The sequence below is a fragment of the Ischnura elegans genome, chromosome 8 (assembly GCF_921293095.1).
Source record: "Ischnura elegans chromosome 8, ioIscEleg1.1, whole genome shotgun sequence".
Classification (NCBI taxonomy): Eukaryota; Metazoa; Arthropoda; class Insecta; order Odonata; family Coenagrionidae; genus Ischnura; species Ischnura elegans.
The window spans coordinates 1259151-1282825 of record NC_060253.1 but is presented as its reverse complement, the minus strand read 5'-3'; the positions used below and the strand labels follow the sequence as shown (position 1 = coordinate 1282825).

The 23675-nt window shown below is 40.0% G+C and overlaps 1 long non-coding RNA gene across 1 annotated transcript in view; it reads left to right on the top strand.

Annotated features, from left to right (window-relative positions):
• The window catches only part of LOC124163320, a 74868-nt gene extending 51638 nt beyond the window's left edge, over window positions 1-23230 (top strand). Inside the window, exons 2-3 of the long non-coding RNA XR_006865747.1 lie at window positions 22195-22240; window positions 22577-23230. This is a non-coding gene — a long non-coding RNA (uncharacterized LOC124163320). The remainder of the gene's footprint in view (window positions 1-22194; window positions 22241-22576) is intronic.
• Window positions 23231-23675: the final 445 nt, after the last annotated feature.

Genomic DNA, 23675 nt, shown 5'->3' with positions numbered 1-23675 from the left:
CATGAAGATCGTTTAAAATCGCTAGAGGTTGAAATCGCCACATTAAAAGCGAAAGAAACGGTCTCTGTGACCCCAACCGTTTCAGCACAATCCATATCTTTACCTACCTTTTCAGCCAATATTACTGATCACCCTATAGCGTTTATCAAGGAAGTGGAAAATTACTTTTCACTGGTAACTGTGCCTTCAACCTTGCAATCACGTTTGTTATGTCAAATGTTGGCTGGGAACGCGAAGACTTGGGGAGACACGCTGTCACCATTCCCTGCTACGCTAAAAGAATTCAAAAAGAAATTCTTGGCTAATTATTGGGATGCGGATACGCAGTACAGTTACCGTATGAAGGTGATCATGGGTAGATATTTCAGGGGTTCTTCGGGTACCATAAAGCAGTATGACGAACCCACTTTGCGTCCGATTATAGATTTTTTGCGTACTTCGGAAAATCCCCAGGGGAATCCCGATCGTCGTCTAGCAAAGTTAGCTAGTTCAGCAACGATGAAAGGTGGGATCTTGTTTAAAAAACTTTCCAAACTGGACGGGCAAATTCACTATCGTGTGTGGCTGCCTAGAGAGGTAAGGGAACGCGTTGTGAATTACGCACATTATAATTACGCACATTTTGGTGGCAAGAAAATCGCCGCTTTAGTGAAAGCTAGATATTATTGGCCAAACATGGACAGGGAAATCAAACGTCAGGTGGCGAAATGCGATTCTTTATTTTTTTTGCCAAATTGGCAATTTCTTTTTTTCTTTGCTCACGTAAGCGTGAACTCATTTCTCATCCGGACCGCATCACCCCGGAAAAGAAATTCATTCACGCTGGGGGGCTATGTGATGACTCGAGCAGGGGATAAAAAAAAAAGAAATAAAATAAAATAAAAGAATATGTTCTGTAGCAATATTTGATTCATTCATCATTGTATTAAAAAATTTAGTGTATGTTGTTCGCTTAGTTCAAATAGTGGCCACTACGTCGGCTCTGCCAGTGCCGAGTGCAGACGACGTCAAGTGGTTGGGATTATGGGTAGGTGACGACGGATATATAGGGAAACGTCCCCAGGTGACGGGGGAGAGAAAAAGTGAGACAGTGAGTTGTGAATGAGCACTGCAGGGTGATTCATGCCCAGTTGGTCGCGGACGCAGAGGAGAGAACACCTACAATACGAAGGAAAGTGGGAAAGGGCCATTTTGGCAGTGGATGACGTCGACGCCGGTTTGAGCGGAAGAAAAGAGGACTTGCCACGAATGAACAAACACAAGTAGATGTTTGTTCTTGCAGAGTTCCTCTACAAGTTATCCTCACCGGAAAAACGGAAGCGTAAGCACACCACGCCCCAGTCCTTTTTTTTCCCAAAGTGAAACTTTCCAATCCTACGTGAAAGTGTTCCCCAAGTGCGCGATAAATGCTCTCATATTTTCTTCGTGTTATGAAGAAGAACTCATTTGCAATAATCTCTCACTGTCATTCAAGATTCAATTAGTTTTAATTTTCAAGTACTGTTCGTTGAAGAAAAGTAGTATCATTCTCATCAGGGTATTTTTTGTGTGTTTTAGGAAAGTAAAATATATTGTTTCATTGTAATCATCATCATCAGGGTATTTTGTGTGTGTTTTTGGAGGGTAAAAATCTATTGTTTCATTGTAATCATTATCATCAGGGTATTTTTTGTGTGTTTTTTTTGGAAGGTGAAAATATATGTGTAATATGTTAAAAAATGATTTCTCTGGCGTGATCATTCCTTTGCTCGATCTCCTTCCTACCCTATATGTGATGTCGTGTTCCGTCACAATATATATATATATATATATAATCAATGTTTTGCAGAAATGCGATGCAACGTAGCACATAATACGAATGTTTAAAAACACAGTCACTAAAAATAGACACAAAATAAAAAAAGGAAACACTCACACGAAAAATAAAACTGAGAGACTTTCCACAGTCACTAAACATAGACACACAAAAAAAGGAAAACACTCACACGAAAAATCAAACTGAGAGACTTTCGCGGTTGTAGCCGCTTCATCAGTCAAGGAGAGAATGAGAGGGGAGGAGTGTGTTGGAAAAAGGAGTGTGTTGGAAAAAGGGGAAAAGGTGGGGGGAAGAGGGGAGGGGTGTATTGGGGCGGGGCTACCTCAACAAGATACATTCAGACCAGGGTGCTTGTTGGCTTGGAAACGCCAAATGCATGCCAATTCGAGGGTGTGGAGATTGAGGGGCGAGTCAGTGGGTGACAGGGAGGCAATGATAGAAGCTTTGAAACATAGATTGAAGATGGAATCATGCGATAAACAATGTGTGGGGACCGGGAGAGATGCGTGTGGAGACGACGGACAACAGGAGGCGCGGTGATTATTTATTCTGATGTTGAGGGGGGTGGAGCATTGGCCTATATAAAAAGCGGGGCAGAAGTTGCATTGAAGGAGGTATATGATGTTGGTGGAGGTACAGGTGGTGGAAGGAGATATCGGGAGGAATTTAAGTTTGGAGAGGAAAGAGGCTGGGGGTGGAGAGAAAATTTTACATGTTTTACATCTAGGACGGTTGCACGGCGAGGGTGGGGTAGTGGGGACTGAGTTCAATTTTTGAAGGGGGCGGGTGGCTTTGAAGATGGTGCTAAGGTTAGGTGGTCTCTTATACGCGATCCGTGGAAGAGAGGGGAAAATTTGTGAGGTGGATTTGTGGTTGGAAAGAATGGGGTACAAGTCCTTCAGGATGTCTTGTAAGGCATGAGCACCGGGGAAGTAAGTGGTGAGAAGGGATAGAGAGCAATTCTTTTCGGTACGGGATTTATTGGACCTGATTCTCATTTATTGGATAATATCTCCCTTTACTTACATTTTCTCGAGATCGACACCTGGCCTTCAAGTCCCAATATTGACCCAAAAACTTCCCTTTCAAGTCCTCGTATCCCTCATCGATTGATTCCAATGTCTTTACCCACAGACTTGCTTTTTCCCGTAACATGTTAACAAAAATTATACTTTTTTGATTTTCCCCACAAGATACCGCTGTGAAATACCTTTCTGCTTCCTTAACAAAAGTAATCGGATTCTCGTAAGTACATCCTCGGAACGTAGGCATTACAATTGCGTCCTTCGCCCATGTGATTCCACCAACTACCGAGGTAGGCCCCTGTTGCTCTAAACGCTCCAAGCGCCCCTTCAACAATTCAAATTTTGTTTTCGTCGACTCCTTTATTTGTTCCCTCGTAACTTCAACCTCACCCTCTATTCTGTTCATCCGCTCCCCGAGATGGATAGTCACTTCCTTAACTTCTACTAATGTAGATTCCTGTTGGGAAATTCGGTTATTGACCGCCCCCATCATTTTCAAAAATTCGCTCTGAAGGGATTGCCTTTCTTTACGCAATTCCTCCTTCTCCTGCTCCTTTTCTCTCTGCCTCTCCTCTTTCTCCCTTTCCTTTTCTCTATGCCTCTCCTCTTTCTCCCTTTCCTTTTCTCTCTGCCTCTCCTCTTTCTCCTTCTCCCGTAAGAGTTCCCTCTCCCGTTCCTTCTTTTTCTCCTCCTCCCGTAAGAGTTCCCTCTCCCGTTCCTTCTTTTTCTCCTCCTCCCGTAAGAGTTCCCTCTCTCGTTCCTTCTCTTTACGCATATCCTGCAGTAACTTTAATACTGGGTCGACCTGTTTCTGGGGTTCTAAGGGATCTCCCACTTCAACTTTCTCGACCGTTAACTCTAATTCCTTGTTTTCCCCGTCATCGTCTCCGGTCAAATCTACTATCCCCCTATTTTTCATAAACAGATCATCCCTTGAAGAATTGCTCACCATGTCGTCTATTGCTCCACAGCACTACAATTTATGAACCAACCCCAAAAAAAAAACAGCATCCACCAAACACCAATAATAATAAAAAATACAGGAAATAACGTCGGCCGATTAATTTCGTTCCAACCATAACACGTACCCAATGCTAGACAAAAGGATGAGCATATTGCAACAAAATTAAAATTATTAACGCCGCATTAGCTACTGCTCTTTTCAATTGCTTGTCACCGCGAGCGAGTCCACTCCCATAAAACTTCCCCATTCATTCACTTCTTTAAATTGCAAATAATGAAACCTCATGTCCCTGCTCGGGCGCCATTTTATATGTGCCGGTCCCGCCTCTCGGGTATTGTTCAGCCCAAAACCCCTCCCCACCTCCTTTCCTCCGCTACCCGTTAGGACGAGTAGGAAGCAAAAACGGGACGACACGTAAGAAATTTTTAGGGTTCTGAGATTTCGGGCGACCAGCGCCGTTGGCATTGCTATTAAGACAGTAAAATTGGTGGGGGGCAGAAGAATCGCTACCTTAAATAAATTTCTTTCCGGTTCTTTTTCTTTTAACATAAATGACTTTTAATGAACCGACTACTATACAATGAAATGAAATAACCCCATCGACATTTGAATTACCCCTCCAAAAGAAACACACAAAAAAATTATACCCTTCAACACAAATAAATTGAAACCCTTAATAAACTATCGAACATACAATAAATCATACAATGAATTTGCGCATATTTCAGTAACGCCTTTGTAGCACAAAAGCCATGTTTTAGTCTTAGAGGCGATTTAAATATTTTACAATGATGAAATCAACACTCGTGAACCAATGAGAAAACAATGAGAAATTGACACTAATCACTTATCGTTCCTCTTCTTCAGACGAGAGATGGGGAGAGAGAGCACGAAACACTCACTGGTTTCTTTTAAGGGACACACTACTTTGGCAAATATCAGTTGCACTAGAAGGGAAATAGGGGCGTATAAGCTTACTCGTTCACTCGGTGGCGGGGATCGAGACCAGAAGCCACTCGGGCCATCAGCCGGCTTATTGTGTCTGCTACACGTGGCCAGTGCTTCTTCCAAAATTCGACCCCTCGGCGATCCGGAACCTTCCTTCCGCTTAATCACAGCCCTCAGCCTTCTCGGGTGCGTTTTAGCCGTAGCGTGCGTCACCTTGTTCTCTCCGTTCTGTTCTCTGCTGACTTGTTCGTTGTTTTTCTGAGACCTGTGCTCTCCCGTGCACGGCCTTTTATCCATTCTTCCCCTACCCAGCGTTCACCGCACTAACGTCGTCTGCAACGCACATGTAAACTGACGACGTTAGCGGGGACTGAGCGAACTAAATTCTTTTTTTTTCATCTCTCACTTGTTCAACGAGGCACAAATTTTGAATTGTAAGACAATACCCTTGATACCAAATTTATCTTACATAGACAAATATAAATAAAATTTAAACCACTTAACAAAAAAAATACAAATAAGGCGTTTCGCCACAATATATATATAGACTACATCATGGTGTGGCTGTGGTTTAGGAATAGTGTGAAAAACTCGCGGACCAACCTAGGCCTCATGACATGAAACATAAGATTCAAAACTTATGAAAGTGGGGAAGATGCGGAAATGGAATGTGGAGGCTCTGAAGGGAAAATGGAAATCAGAGGCCGATGAAATCAGGGAAGAAGTCAGGAAAGCGAGGCCTCCAAAACGCAATTTGACCAGGGCAGAGAGAGTGTGTACTCGTGAGTCTGTGAACTCAGGAAAATCGATGATTCACTGATATTGCCAGCTGACAAAGGGAACGCAACTGTGATTATCTGTAAGGATGACTACCGAAAGAAGGTTTGCGGTTTGCTACAAAGAACTTAACTCAGATCCTACGGCAAAAATCCAAAGGAACATCAAGGACCTCATGAAGCATTCATTAATACCCCAAGAGGAGAGACGATCACTAATCCAGTCGGCTCCTAAACCTCCACGACTTTATGTCCTGCCTAAGATTCATAAGGATGGGATACCACTCCGGCCTATTGTAAGTGCCATCGATTCATCGACACATAAGCTTGCAAAGTATCTTGCCTATAGCCTTCGGCCATTCTCAGGCCTAACTGCGACCTATGCGAAGAACTACTCCCATTTCATCAAAATTATAAAGGAATACAAGATTACGGAAGAGGATCTCCTTGTTAGTTTTGACGTGGTGTCTTTGTTCACCAAAATATTGATATTGACAGTGTGTACTGCCGAAACCTGGGTCGGTATTAAAAACTCTTGTGGAACATACAAAAGTGTATCTTCATTATGTTTCCTGTCAACAAGTTCCACCGAATATCGCCGTCCAACCTTAAGCTGATTCGTAATTGCTATTTCTCTTGGGGAGGGAAATTATATGAACAAACGGAAGGGGCATCCATGGGTTCTCCTTTATCACCTGTCGTCGCAGATCTTTATGTGGAAGAATTTGAACGAAAAGCCCTGGATTCTTTCCGTACGAAGCCAAAACTCTTCGTGAGATATGTTGACGACACCTTCGTCATATGGCCTCATGGGACAGATAAACTGAAAAGATTCCTTGAACATCTTAATAGCCAAAATAGTTCCATCCAGTTCACTATGGAAATGAAAGAAAATAACCAACTTCCCTTCTTGGACGTTCTCGTCAAGAAGAAATCAGATGACACATTGGGACATTCAGTCTATCGTAAGAAAACGCATACTGATCGCTATTTGAATGCCAAATCACACCACCATCCCAGGCAAAAAGCATCAGTCATTAAAACCCTATATCATAGGGCATATTCCATATCGGATACAGATACAGATTACAGGCTAGAGAGAAAGAACACCTCCTTACCACGCTCCAAGAAAATGGCTACGATCGGGTACTGATTAAAAAAATTGCGCATAAGGAAGAAGAGAAAGGAGATGTGGCCTTGGACATTGCAAAGGAAGACCAGCAAAAGGCAAAGGCACATGCTCTCTTGCCATACGTGGCTGGAACGTCGGAAAGAATTGCTAGAGTTCTCGCCAAACATGACGTTCTGACGCGATTTAAAAGTTTGAAGAAGACCTCTGACCTCCTCTGGAGTGAAGAAGATCTTCATCCATCTGATATGAAGTAGCGTGCCGCGGACACTTGAAGTGAGCGCGAAGGATTGGTCGAATTTGAAACTGGAAACTCATCACGAAACTGTCGAGCGTGCAGCGTCGTAGTTATATTCAAATGCGTTTTGTTAGTTGTAATTGAGAATCGTGGAGGAAGACACCTCGAAGTGAAAAAGGCGTGGATGTATATCAGGAAAGTAAACTCAAGACAAGACAATGGATGAAAAGCAACTCAACTCACTTTCAACATCTCGCGTGCAGTGGCATGTAATTGGTGGGGATGCTGAAACCGATGGCGTCCACTAGATGCGCGAGTTTTTTTCTATAATCACCCCGAAGCTGTGAAGCTTAATTATTCGCCAATACTAATCCCTATCTTTTTTCTGTTTCGCGGCCTCTAAGGAGGTAGGTAAGGAGGGCGATGATCAACATAAAAATGCGTTCAAATTAAACAGGTGAGTTTTTCGATGGAAGCTCAGGCACTACGCACCCTCTCCCCCCAAATGCTTTTCTTTCTCGTGGCGACGCCGCACGTTCGTAGCGTGTTGCATGGCGTGTGATGGTGATTCCTCCACGATTCTCAATTACAACTAACAAAACGCATTTGAATATAACTACGACGCTGCACGTTCGACAGTTTCGTGCTGAGTTTCCAGTTTCAAATTCGACCAATCCTTAGCGCTCATTTCAAGTGTCCGCGGCAAATGTTTTTGCATGAGCGGATGGAGAGGCACTGGAACTCACTCACGCAAGTTGCTCCGCGCGGATAACTGACGGCTAATTAGTTGCGTGGAGCGGAGAAGTGTTCTCCAGATATCCTCGTCCTCGCCACCGCGTGCTCTCTCTCTCTCTCTCTCTCTCTCCACTCTATTCATAGCGGCGACGGCGACCCGACGGGAAATGAAAGCCCACCCCCCCCCCAAAAAAGAACCTCTTCTTTCTTTCAATGGCGGTGAATTACTCAGGGCCACAAAATTTCAAATCATCAGTCAGAAAGCCTGACGCAAGAAGCATTGCATCGGCCCTCATTCTCGGAAATTCCATTATTTACTTTGACAATTACTTTGACAATTAAACGTGAAACATATATGGGATATCGCCATTTATAAGTAACCCTGAGATTAGATAAACGCAGCTCTTAAATTGATTATTCTATCAGCTCATCTCATGATAGCTATCACATCTTTCAACAATTGATCTATCATGCATAGGTACTGTACAAAATCCCGTTGATCTCAACGGAGGTTGTAAAATTAAGAAGTAATTTCGATGCTTTACCACAGAAATGGATTATGGGTATGGGCCAACGTAAATTTAACCTGTTTTCAAGGATTCATCGTAGAACAAAATGATTTCATTATTGTCAAGGAATTTTATCAACTTCTCAAATTGAAGATATTTCCTTGGAAACGTTCGTAACTTATTTGAGTTAATTAATTTACGTAAGCATATTAACCTAATTATACTTAGGTGAAATGAACCTTCACATAGCTCCTCGTCGAAGACTAGACACAAAATATTATATAAGTAATGGTTCCTTTTAAGGAAATAATTTTCTCTTAGCTTTTTGAAGTTCTCACACTGCGGAGCTGATTAAATACGACGTTTTAATGAATGACTTTATAACTTTAAGTAGGTAATTCCTGGAAATCATATGGATGCGAGATTCATGCATAGGCAACCCGTTCGTTCCTTTCGGTGGCTCCATACATTCGTTGCATTATTTCTCGTTATCTTATCAAGTTACGCCGAAAAAGCTGAAAATGTTATTAACATCAAACCGTTAGATATTCCCGAAATTGGTTTTATTCCATCTAAGTGCACTTTTACCATTAATATAGTATACATCGACAACAACAGCTCATAAGTTTTTCTTTAGAGATTTTCATAAAATAGAATGTTTCGCAGTTCCTCTGACGAGAAATACTACTATTACATCTTCATAATTTTCCATTCCAAATTTTTTCCATAATTATTTTCAGGTGTATATATACCGGTGTGTGTCACCGTGTCTGTACGTGTTCGAAAACTATGTTGATCTATACTCTTAACCGCTTTTATTTGTGATTTAATTTTGTGAAGCACTTTTCTTTCCATTGACTTTGCACATCGATTTACATGACTTATACCCCTAAGTTTCACAATTTCCGGTATCCTTTCCTAAACACGAACAATTAATTATTTATCCTTGGCTCCCTGGAATCATGCTCATGTTCCACTTTTGAATACACTTGTCCATTGATGCATTACGACTGTGGCCTTACATTTGACCACATCCGCGGTTTTCATCGTTCATTCCTCTCATTTCATTGCTTTACTTCCCTTCTCCATCACAGTCACTCACGCATTACTTTTATTGACATTTTTTCTATTTGTTTGGTTGTCATATTTTTTTTCTCTATCCAATAAATCGCCAAAATAGTTGGCCCAAAGCCGTTGTACATTGTTCGATTTTCTAAAAACGTTCTACAAATCTACCGAACTATATTTCCTGCAATTTCAGTTGGTTTCCTTCATTGTCTCATCATGTCGAAGTAAAGTGGGTATCTAATAGGATTGTAGTGTGGGGTTGAGTGTGCGTTGGAAGTGAGTGGGGTTTGGGGTGGGGTTGGAGTGGGGAATGAAGCGCCAGACGCGAAAGGGGCGTCATGGGTGCACTCTTGGGTGCCGCCTCCCTCCACCCCCCACCCTCTCTCTCTTTGTCACCCCGACTCTATTCTCGTGACTATTCCAGTGAACCCTAAATCCGCCCTCCCCCTCATCGCTCCCCCCCCTCCACCCTTTCCCCCGCGCCTGTCTTTTCGCCTCCGTTCCTTCCGCCCAACTCCACAGAATGATGGACGCCGCTTCAAAGACAAACTCAGCAATACTTTTAAATTAACGAAAAACTAACTCGACAGCTTTATAGAAAAATTACGCGCACCTAATGGACGCTATCGGTCGCTCCTCTGCAACCGGAAGCTGCCGCATGCGAGGTGGCTATTGCAGTTGAGGTGAGCTGTTTCTCAGCCGCATTTCGTCATTTTACATTCCCAGGAGCCTTCTTCCTCATTTCACGGTTACAACTAACATCATATGATTGCAAAGTTCTTGAAACAAATTACTACGACACTGCGCATTCCAAAGTTTCACGCTACTTTTCCCATTAATTCAAAATCGACTCACGCCAATTGTCGCGTTATTTCTCCTGACTTCGCCCCAATTTTTTTCCATTATCGTAAGTATGGGTGCTGTAATCTCACCTCATGGATAATTTATTGCTTATATTTTATTTATTACGGCCTCACATCCTCGACTTCGCTTCTCTCTGTCCGACCGAATGTCCTCCATTGTCAACAGTAAATTGTTGGGTTCTGTTAAGGTTGAGACAAGCAAATGATTAAAATAGTAAATTGGCACAAACTAAGACAAGATGCAAAGCAGTTCTCCATACAACGTGTAGATTACATTTCGCTGGCCAAGCTCATTAGCTCCACTAAGGCATTTACAGAAGTAAAGAAAAAGTGATTGAGATAATATTGGCTTAAGAAAAAATCAAATCGAAGTTGAGCCCTGAATAAATAAATGAAAAATATTCTCTGTAAAACGAATCGTATTATGAACACAGAATTTCCCATGCCCTATATTTGCCAAAATACTCGATGCACGACTCGAAAGAATGCCTTCCGTTCGCGAGTCCTGCGCTGGCTGAGTCGCCGCTCACTTGGTTTGCTGCGCGCCCGCGAGGGGATGGCGTTGAACGCTGTGGTTTGCGTGGTCATTGGTTGGACGGGAAGGGATGAGACTCCCGACGCAGACACTCCACTCTACAGTCCAGTGAATATTGTCACGTGAACAGCTTCTATTTATTCAGACGACTTTCCTCGTATCCCTCCATGTATTATTTTAAGTAGAGATGGGCCATTCGAATCCGCGAATCCTCGAATCCTTCGAATCTTAGAAAATATTCGAGATTCGAAAACTCGAATCTTTCATGCTTTGTTCGTGATTCGAATCTTTCGAATCTTCGTCAAACTAGCGGCCAATAATTGCGACTCAAAAACGAAACGCGAAGGAGAAGAACGGTGAATGTTGAATTTATTTGCCGGAATATGTTGTAATTGCACTGTAGTTCAGTCACGTCACATCAATTAATCATATTTATACGTCATATAAATTAATAATGAAACACTCTTTAATCTAAAATTTTGAATACGAGAATCAGCTGAGTTACTGCTGCAGAAGCTTCTCCGAATGTAGCAGCTCTATTTGTGACTGAGGTTCTATAATGAAAAATTACTATTATTTCAGAATGGTTTTTGTCTCTCGAATTTTCAAATTACGATCATCTGCGTTTTTATGAATATATTTGTCTTAATTAATGATTCACAAAGAACTATTTACGAGTTTATGAGAGAAACAATTGACTGCGCCAACCAGCGCCAACCGCTTCTCTGCTACAGTTAGTAGAAGTTGTATCGTGAATATTAGAACTTCTCTTGGGAGTAAACTCCGCCAAAGTATTTTAGTTCGCTAAAAACCTCTAATAAAACTTTTAAAACACTGAAGCAACAGCTGGACCCTAGAATCAAAACGACTGCTCGCTCATCGGGCCAATTACCTACGCGCCAGTGTCAAAACCTGTGCTGATCGTTCATTCCTCAAGCAGAAGGTAAGTCGTTTTCACAAGAAATTTGCAAAAAAAGGAACTGATTTTTTATTTATTCAAACTAGTGATGGATGAAATAATCGAGTACTAACGCATATTATTGATCAAGTATAATAGACCTACGGCCTTATGGATGCATAGTCATGAAAAATAAGGAAGACATCGATTCTTTATTTTCAGCCTAAGGTTGGAGTTCACCGAATGCGCACAGCATTCTCATCTTTGACCAGCAGCTCTTCATATAATCCCATTACATGGCATCGCCTCGAGCATCGAATATTTGGAACTATTACCAAATTTCAACCAGTGAAAATTATGCTATATGTAATCTGTGTTCAGTAAAAATATCTAGAGGAAAATAATCGCACACTACTTCTGCCATGTGGAAACATCTGAAAGCTAAACATTCATCCAGGTTTCAAGAACTGAAAGGGTCAAGTGCGTTAGCACCGGTGCTGACTTCAGCTTCTCCTACATTTGGTCCTTTAGTTGTCAGAATTGATTCCCCAACCAAAGGTATTGGTGAACCCACTGCTGATGGTAGTCATACATCGATTAGCTCAATTCCTAGTCCAGCTTCTGCTGCTTCCTCCTGTGGAGAACTCAGCCCTTTCAGACAACCTCCAGGGAAACGCAAGTTATTGTCTACCAACCAACCAACTCTGAGATGATTTGTTGATAAAATGCAAAGTTTTAAGCCTGGAGACAAAAGAACTAAAACAATTACCAAATTAGTAGCTGAAATGATCTGCAAAGATAACCAGCCACTGTCCATAGTGGAACATGAAGGTTTTAAAAAGCCGATTAACCACCTTGAGCCGAGATATAAAATGCCAAGCAGGAAATTTATTTCCTAGAAGGTAATTCCAGATATGTATGTGGAAGAAAAAGTAAAAGTTGAAGAGAGTTAAAAAAAATTGACACTCTTGCAGTCACAACAGATATGTGGACTTCAACGTCTTCTGATGATTACCATAGTTTGACTTCATTTTTTAGATGAAAACTTTGAGTACCATCATTTGTGCTTGGAATGTATTCCTTTTGCAGAAGTTTCACACACAGCCATAGCAATAGAAACTTTCATCACAAGTACTATGAAGGAATGGATATTATGAGGAAAGTTGTGTGCTTCATAAGAGACAATGCTCCTAATATGGTTGCAGGTTTAGAGCGCAGTACCTTTAATCACTTACCGTGCTTGGCTCATACGTTTCAACTAGTCGTTAAGGACGGTTTACTGAATAAGAGTGAAATTAAGACAATTTTGACATCCTGCCGAAGTGTAGTGGGACATTTCAAGCATTCTTCTAAAGCCATGAAAGTGTTACGAGCTTCTCAAGCCACACTATATCTCAAACCTCATCGTTTGCTACAAGATGAACCTACAAGGTGGAACTCACAGCTTCACATGCTCCTACGTCTTGTGGAACAAAAGCAAGCTGTTTTATTATCTGCTTCAAATTTTAAACATTCAAATTGATCTTTGTGCTCGACAGTGGACGACAATAGAGGAAGTGATACAAATACTGGATGTATTTAAAAGAGCTACTTTAGTTGCCAGTTCAAGCCAAGTGACAATTTCAGAAGTAATTCCTTTAGTGAATAGCACCATTCATGCGCTGCAAAACTTCAAATCAACTTTAGGTTCTGTTCAAGGCTTTAGAAATGATTTACTTTCATCTCTAAAAAGGCGTTATCAATATGTTGAGACAGAAAAATTGTATGCTCTTGGTACAGTACTTGATCCTAGATTCAAGGGCAGTGTATTTTTGAGAAAAGAAAACCTTGAGCAAGCTCAATCAGCACTGATTGCTGAAATTTCAGATATTAACAGCCAATTAAATGGTAATGACATGCCATCATCGGACCATAGTGAAGGAAACACCACTGAACTAGCACATGAACAGAAAGGAGGCCATAGTATGTGGAGTTACTATTCTCAATTAATGATACCGTCTAATAGCAGAGAGATGAATCACGCTATGTCCCCTGAAGAAGAAATAAATGCCCACATGGCAGAAGCATTACTTCCGCCATCTGCAAACATCTTTAAATATTGGAAGGTCAATGATAAGTACAAAAATTTGAGGAAACTCACAAGGAAGTTTTTAATTTCACCAATGTCAACAGCATTCTCCGAAAGACTATTCAGCACATCAGGAATCATAGTCGGTAAAAAACGGAGTAGGCTGGACCCAGAGAGAGTCCGCATGCTAGTTATCCTGAATAAAAATCTCCATTGAAGTTTTTAAATTTTTTGTGGCCCAAAACGATTGTTTTAATTATTCTTAACCGTTGATTGTATCTTCTAAAAAAAAATACATATTTCATGTAAAAGTGTGTGTTCACAAATTCATTTCTTGCCACATGAAGGTATGAAATTCAGCAACAGTTTAAAGCGTTGCTTTTCTTTGCATTGCTTCTCTTTACTTTGAATTAATAATCAATTTATTTGGTGGATTCGAAAGATTCGAGATTCGAAATATTCGAGAACCTTCTGAGATTCGGATTTGGATTCGGATTCGAGAAAATTTAGGATTCGTCCCATCTCTAATTTTAAGCATGAGCATTTTCAAAATGACGGAAAATAAGTATCACGATGGTCATCACTTGTATTTTATTCCGGCGCACGCACTACAAGAAGTATTTTATTTTATTTAGTCTATCCCTACTAGAAAAGCTATTTTTCATTGGATGAACTCATCTGTTATTGGGAAATAAAAATATCGGTTAATTGGCAGAAAGCAAGAGCAGATGTGAATAATAATAAAAATGCGTGCTGCTAAAAAATACGCTGAATGTCACTGAATGATGGAACTTAAGTCTATGAAATGAAAACGCAACAATGCGCCCTTTCATCAATTTTCTTTTTTTATTGCAGTTTTCGAAAGAGTTTGAAATACAAGAAGACCCGTATTTTTTCGTTTTTCGATCCGTTGACTGATCCGTTCGCAAGATAAGATATATAAAGGGAAAGTCGTTATTTCGTCATTTATTAATGTTCCTTTTCATCTACCGTCTAATTCTTTTCGTAATTTGCAATTTGGGTTCAGATTGAAGGCTTTCTTTGTACCTACTTTCACCCTAATGCCATCCTGCAATCCAATAACCTGGTAGTAGCTCAGGGGAATAGTCTGCGACCGATTTAGCTCAAGAATGCCGGCGCACTTGGTGTAATGCGTTTGGTTGGTATGCCATGCCGCGGCCCTGGATCTCACCGAACAATGGCCTACCAAGCGGGTCCTCGCGGACGACATTCCCATGCTCATAGTTCTTGCCGCCAACCGTCTTTCTGCACCACAGAGAGGCAACCGCTTTGACAGTGATTACTTACTTACTTCCATGGGAATTTATACCCTAGTTGGTTTCTTTCGGCCTCGCCACTCCAATTCTTCCGATCTACTCCTCGCTCGTCTCATTCTCCTCATATCAATGATCAACTCATCATCCTTCCATCTTTTCTCTCGTCGTCCCGGAGGATGTCTTCCCCCAGGGTTATCTATCCATAATTTATTTAATAGGGTCCCTTGTTTTTGTCTCATGATATACCCTGCCCATCGCAATCTCCGGATCTTGGTTTCAGCTACAACTTTTGGTAAGATAAAAAGATCCCTGATTTCCCTGTTATGTTTTATTCTCCAAGTTACATTTTCCCTTGAGGGTCCAAAGACTATCCTTAACACTATTTTATTCTCATCCGGTAGTTCAATGGTTTAGTTCATATTTGCTCCAAAGAACCCGAGCATTCAAAGGAGACGAGATTCAACTATCAAGCTTTTTATCCATTCCTTGCGGCGTACCTCAAGGTACTATCCCGGGGCCATCCTTTTTTTCAAAATTTATTCGTGATTTGCCTCTTTAAATCACTCATTCAATGCATCAGATGTGTGGTGATGACCTTAAAGTCTAGAAAGATCTGAGGTTTTCCCGGCGTATGATGTTGTTGAAGTTTACTCGGGATTGCCACCGGATAAGGTTCTCCATCTCTGCCGACGCGTCGGCAGAGATGGAGAACCTTATCCGGTGGCAATCCCGAATAAACTTCAACAACCTTAAAGTCTACCTTGACTATGATCCACTTCAAATGAAGAGCGCCATTGAAAGGATGAATGAAGATGTTAATTGTAGTGTATGTGCCATTGGGCGACAGCTAATCTGTTAATAATTATTCCTTTAAAACAAAGCCATGATTACTGGCTCGGCAAAATTTCTAAATAAAACTATGGTATGCGGTTTAAAATCTTAGTGAATGGGTCTGAAATTGATTTCGCGAATACAGTGACAATCTTGGGAGTAAAATGAATAAAACATTAACCTGGATTGAACCAGCTGCTTCAGCATCGAAAAAAGTGTATAAGGCATTGGCACAAATGAAACAATTTAAGCATCCTATTCCGTAGAAGTGTCGCAAGAAAACTCGTTAAACATATATTATTCTTTACATAGAATATTACGTATTTGTATTTGCGGACGTAACTAAGGAATCGTATCAAATGTTACATGTCGGAATAAGATACATATCAGTGTAAATATCTATGAACACGTAATCCCTTACCATGCGAAGCTACAGTGGTTGAATCTAGAATATAGGAAAATGCTCAAACTATCTCTTTTTATATTCAATTATTGTCATCGAAAACCCCTGATTGTCTCTATGAACTCTTTGTTAGGAACCGAAGTGATTCAGTTCGGAGTAGTGAGAGCTAGATGAAGACATAAAATCCCTCAGAGCAGAACTGATACATATCTCTCGTCAACAAAAAACTCAGGATATGGAATAGAATTTCTGGCGAAATTGTCAACTACAGATATGCATACATTTAGATTGAAAATTTTATCTTTTTCATACGAAAAGTGTTATAACTGCCATGTGCGAACGATATTCTCGATTATTGTTTGTGTCTGTGCATTTTAATATCAGTTGATGTATTCAGCGTTATGTATGTTGAAGTTGTTTAAATTTCTATTGAACAGTTACTTTTTCGTATTCAGTTGAGAATTTATTTAAGTATTCTTAGTATTATTTCAAAATGTTGAGAATTGTGTAATACCAGCGTAATGCGTTTATGTATATAATTTTCACTATGTTCCCTTTCCGAAAATATACTCTCACTAATTATAATTACACTGGACGGCATGAAAATCGGCCCTCACACCATTCCTGCTGATTCTTCAGTAATATGACCTCCTAAATCCGTTTATGAACTCCGTTTTCCCCATCACCCACCATTTTCGGGGGAGCTCCCCCCTCCAATTTTTACCACTTTTCGGTCATTTGGAGGAATTAAAAGGATTATTTTAGGGGTTTTGAGGGATGCAAAATCCTAAAAAATTAATATTTATGGTCAAGAGGTAGATTTGGGGGGAAATAGTCTCCGTAAATTGCATAAAACGCTTTAAAAATGATCAATTTTGCCATTTTTTCGCAAATTTTCACGTATTTAAAAAAAATTCCAGATTTCACATCATCCTCCCCCCAATGATAAAAATATATAACATCAAGAAACAGCAGTAATAATTGAAATATTTGCTGCATAGCATAGCAACGATAGTTAAAATATGTAGCAATAGCTCGGAAGATTCAGTGTTCCCTAATTGATATTTTTCACCTCAAAGGACCCTCGCTTCTCCTTCTCTTGGGGGCACGGCATCCTGTAACCTCTTCTCTTTTTTGTTTAGCTCTTCTATGAAGATTTTACCAACCACTCCTGGTACTGACCGCAGGCTCTCTTCCAAGACAGCCTTCGAAAGTCTTCGGAAAAATTCCATTTTTTTGAGGGGGATAATTCTCTCCAGTCTTCCTGCATCTTGACTGGAGACATTTTACTGGACGTTGATTGCTACCAATCCGACAAAATTTAACGCCAAATCAGTTTTAGAACTAAATATGGCGACATCTAGTGGTTGAAGTAATTTCTCTAGACCCTTGCACCCCACTTCCTTTTTTTAGGTCTTCATCTTCCTCTCAGTGTTGCAAAGACAAAAGCAGCATGATAGCATTTTCCCTAAAATCATTTTTTGATAAGCTTAATTGTCACAAAGTTACTACACAAAGGGCATGCATTCCAGTTTTTGTCTCATATTTTCAACAAAAATGGCTTGCTTTCTAATTTCATCATCATCTTTTTTATAAACATAACATTATAAATACCTTTTTATACATTGCATTGAATGACTAGTCTACAAGAAAGAAAGACAGGAAAGACTCATAGACGAGTAATGAGTTTCAGAATCCCCAATTCAGAGTTTCTAATCTAACGTGAGTTTCGAATGTAACTCGCCTTCTTAATACAGTGTTGAGGAACATTGAGTCACGAAATTATAACCATGGATAGCTGATGCCAATAGGAGCCAAAATTACAAATGACAAATGCTTTGGTCACATTCATTAATTAACGCGCCGGAGGCGCTGTCCCGCTGTACCGGTGAATTCCTTCACCCTAACCAGCCAGATTACAGGAGATTACAATTTTGTTGCGCAATTGTCTATGTTGTGTGGGTAGTGTTTTGTTTGTGTGAGCAGAAGCTCATAACTAATATGGAATTTGACATTTACACATTGAAATTAAATTAATACAATGATACATAATTAAACCTTTTAATAGCAGGTTTTCTTTACCTTGGTAATTGGGGGTATTTACCTTTAAATTTAGATGATGAGTGTGGAGTTACTTTACTCTCTTTTTATAATGAGTTTATTAATTTTTATTATATATATTTTTTGTTTTATTTTATTTAATTTTTTTTCTTTTATTTTCTCTTTTTTTGTTATTAATTTCTTTGAATTAAATGTATATATTTTTGTTTTCTTTTATGATTTTTTTTCTTTTTGTTTTCCATATTTTATCATTTTTTTTGTATTTTTGTTTTCTTTTCTTTCTAATTTCATCATCATCTTTTTTATAAACATAACATTATAAATACCTTTTTATACATTGCATTGAATGACTAGTCTACAAGAAAGAAAGACAGGAAAGACTCATAGACGAGTAATTACTTGAGGCAGTTTGTATGTAGTAGGGATTGTTGGGTCATAATCCCAGATGTTTGTGAGTAGTGTATTTTGGGTTGCCCCGAGTCTGGACTTAAAGTTATTAGCTAGTTTATGGACGTACGTGTTGATTGTGGGAAGTTTGTGTCTGGATGGGATTTCTGATGTTCTGACTAGGCGGGATTGGTGAAGGAGGAGGCGGAGGGTTTTGTTCTGGAAGATTTCCAGCTTTTTTCGAATGCTTTTTGATAGTGCAAATATCTCACAGCCGTACAGGAGGACGGGTCGGATGATTGAGGTGTATAGTCTTACTCTGTGATTGTGGGTGAGAGGTGAGGATTTTGAGCATAGTGAGGCAACTGCCTGCCGAGCAGTTAATGCCTTTCCAGTACAGTATTTTAAATGGGCGTTGTAGGAGAGTTTTCCGTCTAGCAAGACACCTAGGAATTTGTGGGTGGGCGCTCTTGGTATTCGATTCTTGTTTATGAATGGCGATGTCTGTGGTGCGAATTCACGTCTTTGTGAGAAGTGTATATGTGTGCTTTTAGTAGCGTTTATTTGTATTTTCCAAGTGTGTGTCCATTTATTTATGAGTTTCAGGTGGGTGTTGAGTTTATTGATGTTTGTGTCTCCACGTCGAGACGTCGCTGCTATAGCGGTGTCGTCGGCGTACATGTGTAGTGATGTGTTTGGTGTGTGTGGCATGTCGTTTACGAAGAGTGTGAATAAAAGCGGACTGAGAATGGATCCTTGGGGAACGCCAGCTTCCATAGGGCGTAGAGAGGAGTGGGTCTTAGCTTCGGCGACTAGGAACTGTCTTTGCAATAGATATTCTTTTATGAATATAATGTCGGGGAGTGGAAAGTTGAGTTGATGAAGTTTGTATTAAAAACCTCTGTGCCAAACCTTGTCAAAGGCGCGCGCAACGTCTAAGAATACCGCGTCTGTTGAAAGGCGGCGGTTGAAACTATGGCTGATCTTTTCAACAAGCCGAAGGATTTGGTGTATGGCGGAGGTTCTTCTGCGAAAGCCATGTTGCTCAGGCCTAATAATTTTGTTTTTTGTGGAGAAGGATTCTAGGCGGCGAAGGACAAGGATTTCGAATATTTTGGACAGATTAGAGAGGAGGGAGATTGGTCGGTGGAAAATGCACCATATTTAAACTACCGTAACTTTGAGTCAAGCGCTCCGATTGGCCGCGAGTTTTCCCTGTTTCCCCGGGCGAATCGCGATCTCGATTAAAGCAAAGCATTCCAACTCATGAGATGTCCAGAGCATCGGGCAACGGGGCAGGCCAGTCGGAACGCTTGGCTCAAATTAATGGCGCGTTTTCGGCCTAAACGTCCTCATTAATTTTGGTTCCTATCTGCCTAGGGTTATAATTTCTTGACACAATTTTTCTCCGCTCTAAATAGCTCTGGGACTTCCATCGAATCAAGCAAAAATACTTCCATCGGAATCGCGCCAGTAGCTGAGGAAAAATGCCATTTTCTTTTCAAACAGCTTTACCTTGTTTGAAGAGAGGTTATCTCGAGTCTTTTATTCTATACATGTGCTCTCAATATAAATTCCTGATGAATGATTTTTCCTTTTGATATATTTTGATTTTTCTTCAGACCACTATTTTTATTTTTGAACCATAAAAAAACTATATTTCCACCAATTACATTGATTTTTTCCTTTACCTGAGTGTTGAAACTCTTGAATGTGCTGCATCCATACTTTTGGCCGATTAATCACAGCCATAATGATGCTGAGATGTAATCGATTCAAATGAAACCTGGAATGGGGCTCGCTGCTATAGGCTTGTATAATTATTTCATTCATTATTTCACGTTAAATGCAGGATTATTCTCTCCTATTGAAAATCGTTTGAAATATTTCGAATTCTGACGCGTGAACGGCGGTAAACTTTATATGGATTGCCATGAGAAAAATCTCCTCTGATCCGGGAGTCGAAACACGAACCTTTGGCTTTCCGGGAAATCCGCAATCATCAACAATTGGGCTTTGCCTTTACAGCGTAGTTGCCCCCAGCGTAGGTTGAGTCTGTTGTTCGATTGCCGGTACAGGGGAACTTTTTCCCATGGCAATTCATGTGCACCTACTTTACCCTCTTTTAATGAACGAGATAAGGATTACTATATTTATTGGTTTATTTTTCAATCTAATTTTAGCCTTTTGATCGGTTTTTCTGATAGCCTGAATGCCTGGAATGACCAGTGATTTTTTTTGTTTGATCTGACCTGAGATTGCTTGTTTTTTAATACATGCAAGAGAAAATTTCCATACTCAAATAGCAACAATTTTACCCAAATAATTATTCGGTATTCATTACTCATTGGTTGTTACCTTAAGATTGTCAATCGAAATGGAGAGAAATTAAACAATCAAGAGTACCTGTACCATATATTGTACATGTTTTTGTATACATAGTGGGCAGAAGCACAGGACACAGAAAAAAAAACACTACCAGAACTAAATTTTCGGTGGTATGCATCCACCTTCCTCAGAGTTAGGTAGGAGACTGTAGGTAAAGGATGAAAGATAGCTGAGGGAAGGGGAAATAGTGGGAAGGTAGGGTCCAAAGGGGGGGGGGAGGAAAGAGTGTGCTGATGCAATTGAAGGATTATCGGTTAATATTTAAGCTGGGATTTGTGTGTACATATATATAATATCTTGTAACCTTGGGATTACAGTGAAATTCAATGCAAAATAGGCAAACGAAGAGAAGGTGAACTTGAAATTAGTAATTTTAACATGTTACACATAATATAACTAATAACTTTAGGCTTTAATTTGTGAAACCTCTCCATATTGGAAGTAAGGAACCTTACAAAGTTTTATTTCCTTACTTCTGTTACACATAATTTAATAGTACATTACCCGTTCAATTAGGTTTATGTGATGGATTTTGCAGCATCTGTGGTGCACTTGAAGAAGGTTTTCAGTACATCTCTTGTGATGAGTGTCGTTTTTATCATGTTTGATTGAAATAACTGTGTGGTGGCTTGTTCTAATCTCTATTATATCGATTCTAGCGCATTAGTAAAACAAAACTGAATCGGAAATTTCCATTAAGTAATTCTCTTTCTGCGTATGACGCCAATAGAACTATAGGTTTTTGTAGACCTAAAGAGAATACAACATGTATTGATAGCGGTCGTGGATAGAAAATTAAAATAATTGAGGAAAATTGGCAATAACTTTTAATTTACCAAGTTCACATCATCGTCTCAACTTTTTTTTACTGCGGTTTGCCTTTTGAAAGGTTTTAATCTCCTCTAATTTTATGTGCCTGCTACTTATCTCTTAATGCGGGGAATCGAAAAAAACGCCTCTCGAACGCAGACCAGGAAGAACCCCGTGAAGGGTAAATTGGAGGCAAGGAATTAAGCGCATTATTGTGTGCATTTTATTACAGTTCCAGAAAGTAAACGGCACATTATGTCATTTCTTTTTATCCTTTGAAATGTTTCTCGGGAACAATCAGATTTTAAATAGAATTGAATTTTAATGCACATTCAGTTCTAGCTATCCATTTTATATCATTTACATAATTTTTATAATTTTAAGATATATTACGCGTGATGGTACAATAATTCAATGGATATAAATTTTAAGTCACTCTCAATAATGCTGTTTATTTCTATGCAGGATTCAGTTGGAGAGGAGACCTACACGATGCTGGCTTCAGCTTAAGGTAAGGAAACAACCCTTGATGAATTTTTAATTAAAATTCATTTTAAAGATTAATTTCTTATAATAAGTAAAAATTGCTTTTTAAGAGCACTCAAACCTCATGTTTCATCCTGCTTTCTAGATAAGTAGTGTGTATTTGCCATTGAAAATGACCTTTTTTAATGATCAGAGGACGTAAAATTACTGTTTTTCTATTAGAAAGTTTGTCAAAAATAAGCTCGAATAAAATCATCATTTAAAAAGCTAAAATGTAGAAAAAATTGTAGTTTCACAAAATTGATGAAGTACTCGTATTATAGCCAACTGAAACAGAATTTCTCTTTTTAACATTTCTTAGTAATAGCTCCACCATATCTACCATGAAATATTCCAGCGCATATATTTTTCGGAGAAAATAGCGGAGAATTTCAGAGGAGTAGGATTATATAATTACGGCTGCTTGCTACGTGTATTTGCTTCGTTTGGATGTGTGAGGGCAGAGCTCACCCCAGATTAAGCCATCTTCAGGGTGATGGGTGTGGGAGTGAGTAAGCAAGTGCTCCCGAATAGGGGCTACCCTGCATGAGCGGTGGGCTGCTGGACTCAGGGCCCCGGGTTTGACTCCCCAGCGAAGCCTAAATGTAAATCTTTGAAGTGCAGGGTGACCCAGAGATACAAACTGACCCCGATGACCCTGATTGTGAGAAATCACCCGCCTGTGGCCAAGAGATCTACCCTCACCTTTTCAAACATACAGTAGGGTTAAAACACTGTGCTCGGTTGTGTATTTTGTCCAACAGAAAGTCGAGCCACGCCACCTGTTGGCGATGCCACGAACTTTCGAGTTTTCGATTTGCTTTTGTTTTTTGGCACTCTGCTAACGGGAGTGAATTTGTGTTGTGAGTGAGTCGTCCCGTGAACTTCCTAAGTGAGCATGACCCAAGAGCAACCGTGGGAGACGGAGCCATCGGCCTGCCCGCGGCGTGACCGGATCGGTGAGTGGTATGCGCCAGCATGGCTTGACTATGATCGAATAATTGTGATAGTAAGTCGTAACATACAGTCCACAATTCATGTAATCACGTACGAAAGTGATCACACTGACTGGGTGATCCTAATACGTGGCTAATGAGTGAAGTGAAATGGGTGGAAGTGGAAACCTTGGAGTTTCATCGCATAAAAATGAAAATTTGGATCATAATTTCATCTTCAAATAAAATGTAATAGCAGTTTTCCACAGTTATTTTAATGCGCACGACACGTTAAATTACATGCGGAAAAATGCAATCATTGCATTTTATTTTTATGCGTCGAAATTCCACTATATCACGGCTGAATCGGTCGAATTCATTCATAATTGCATGTTAATGCAATAATTGTTATGTAAATAAAAATTATACTCATTGTCAGTGTAAATAGAAATATGAAAATATGTCAATGTTGTCAGGGCTCTCACG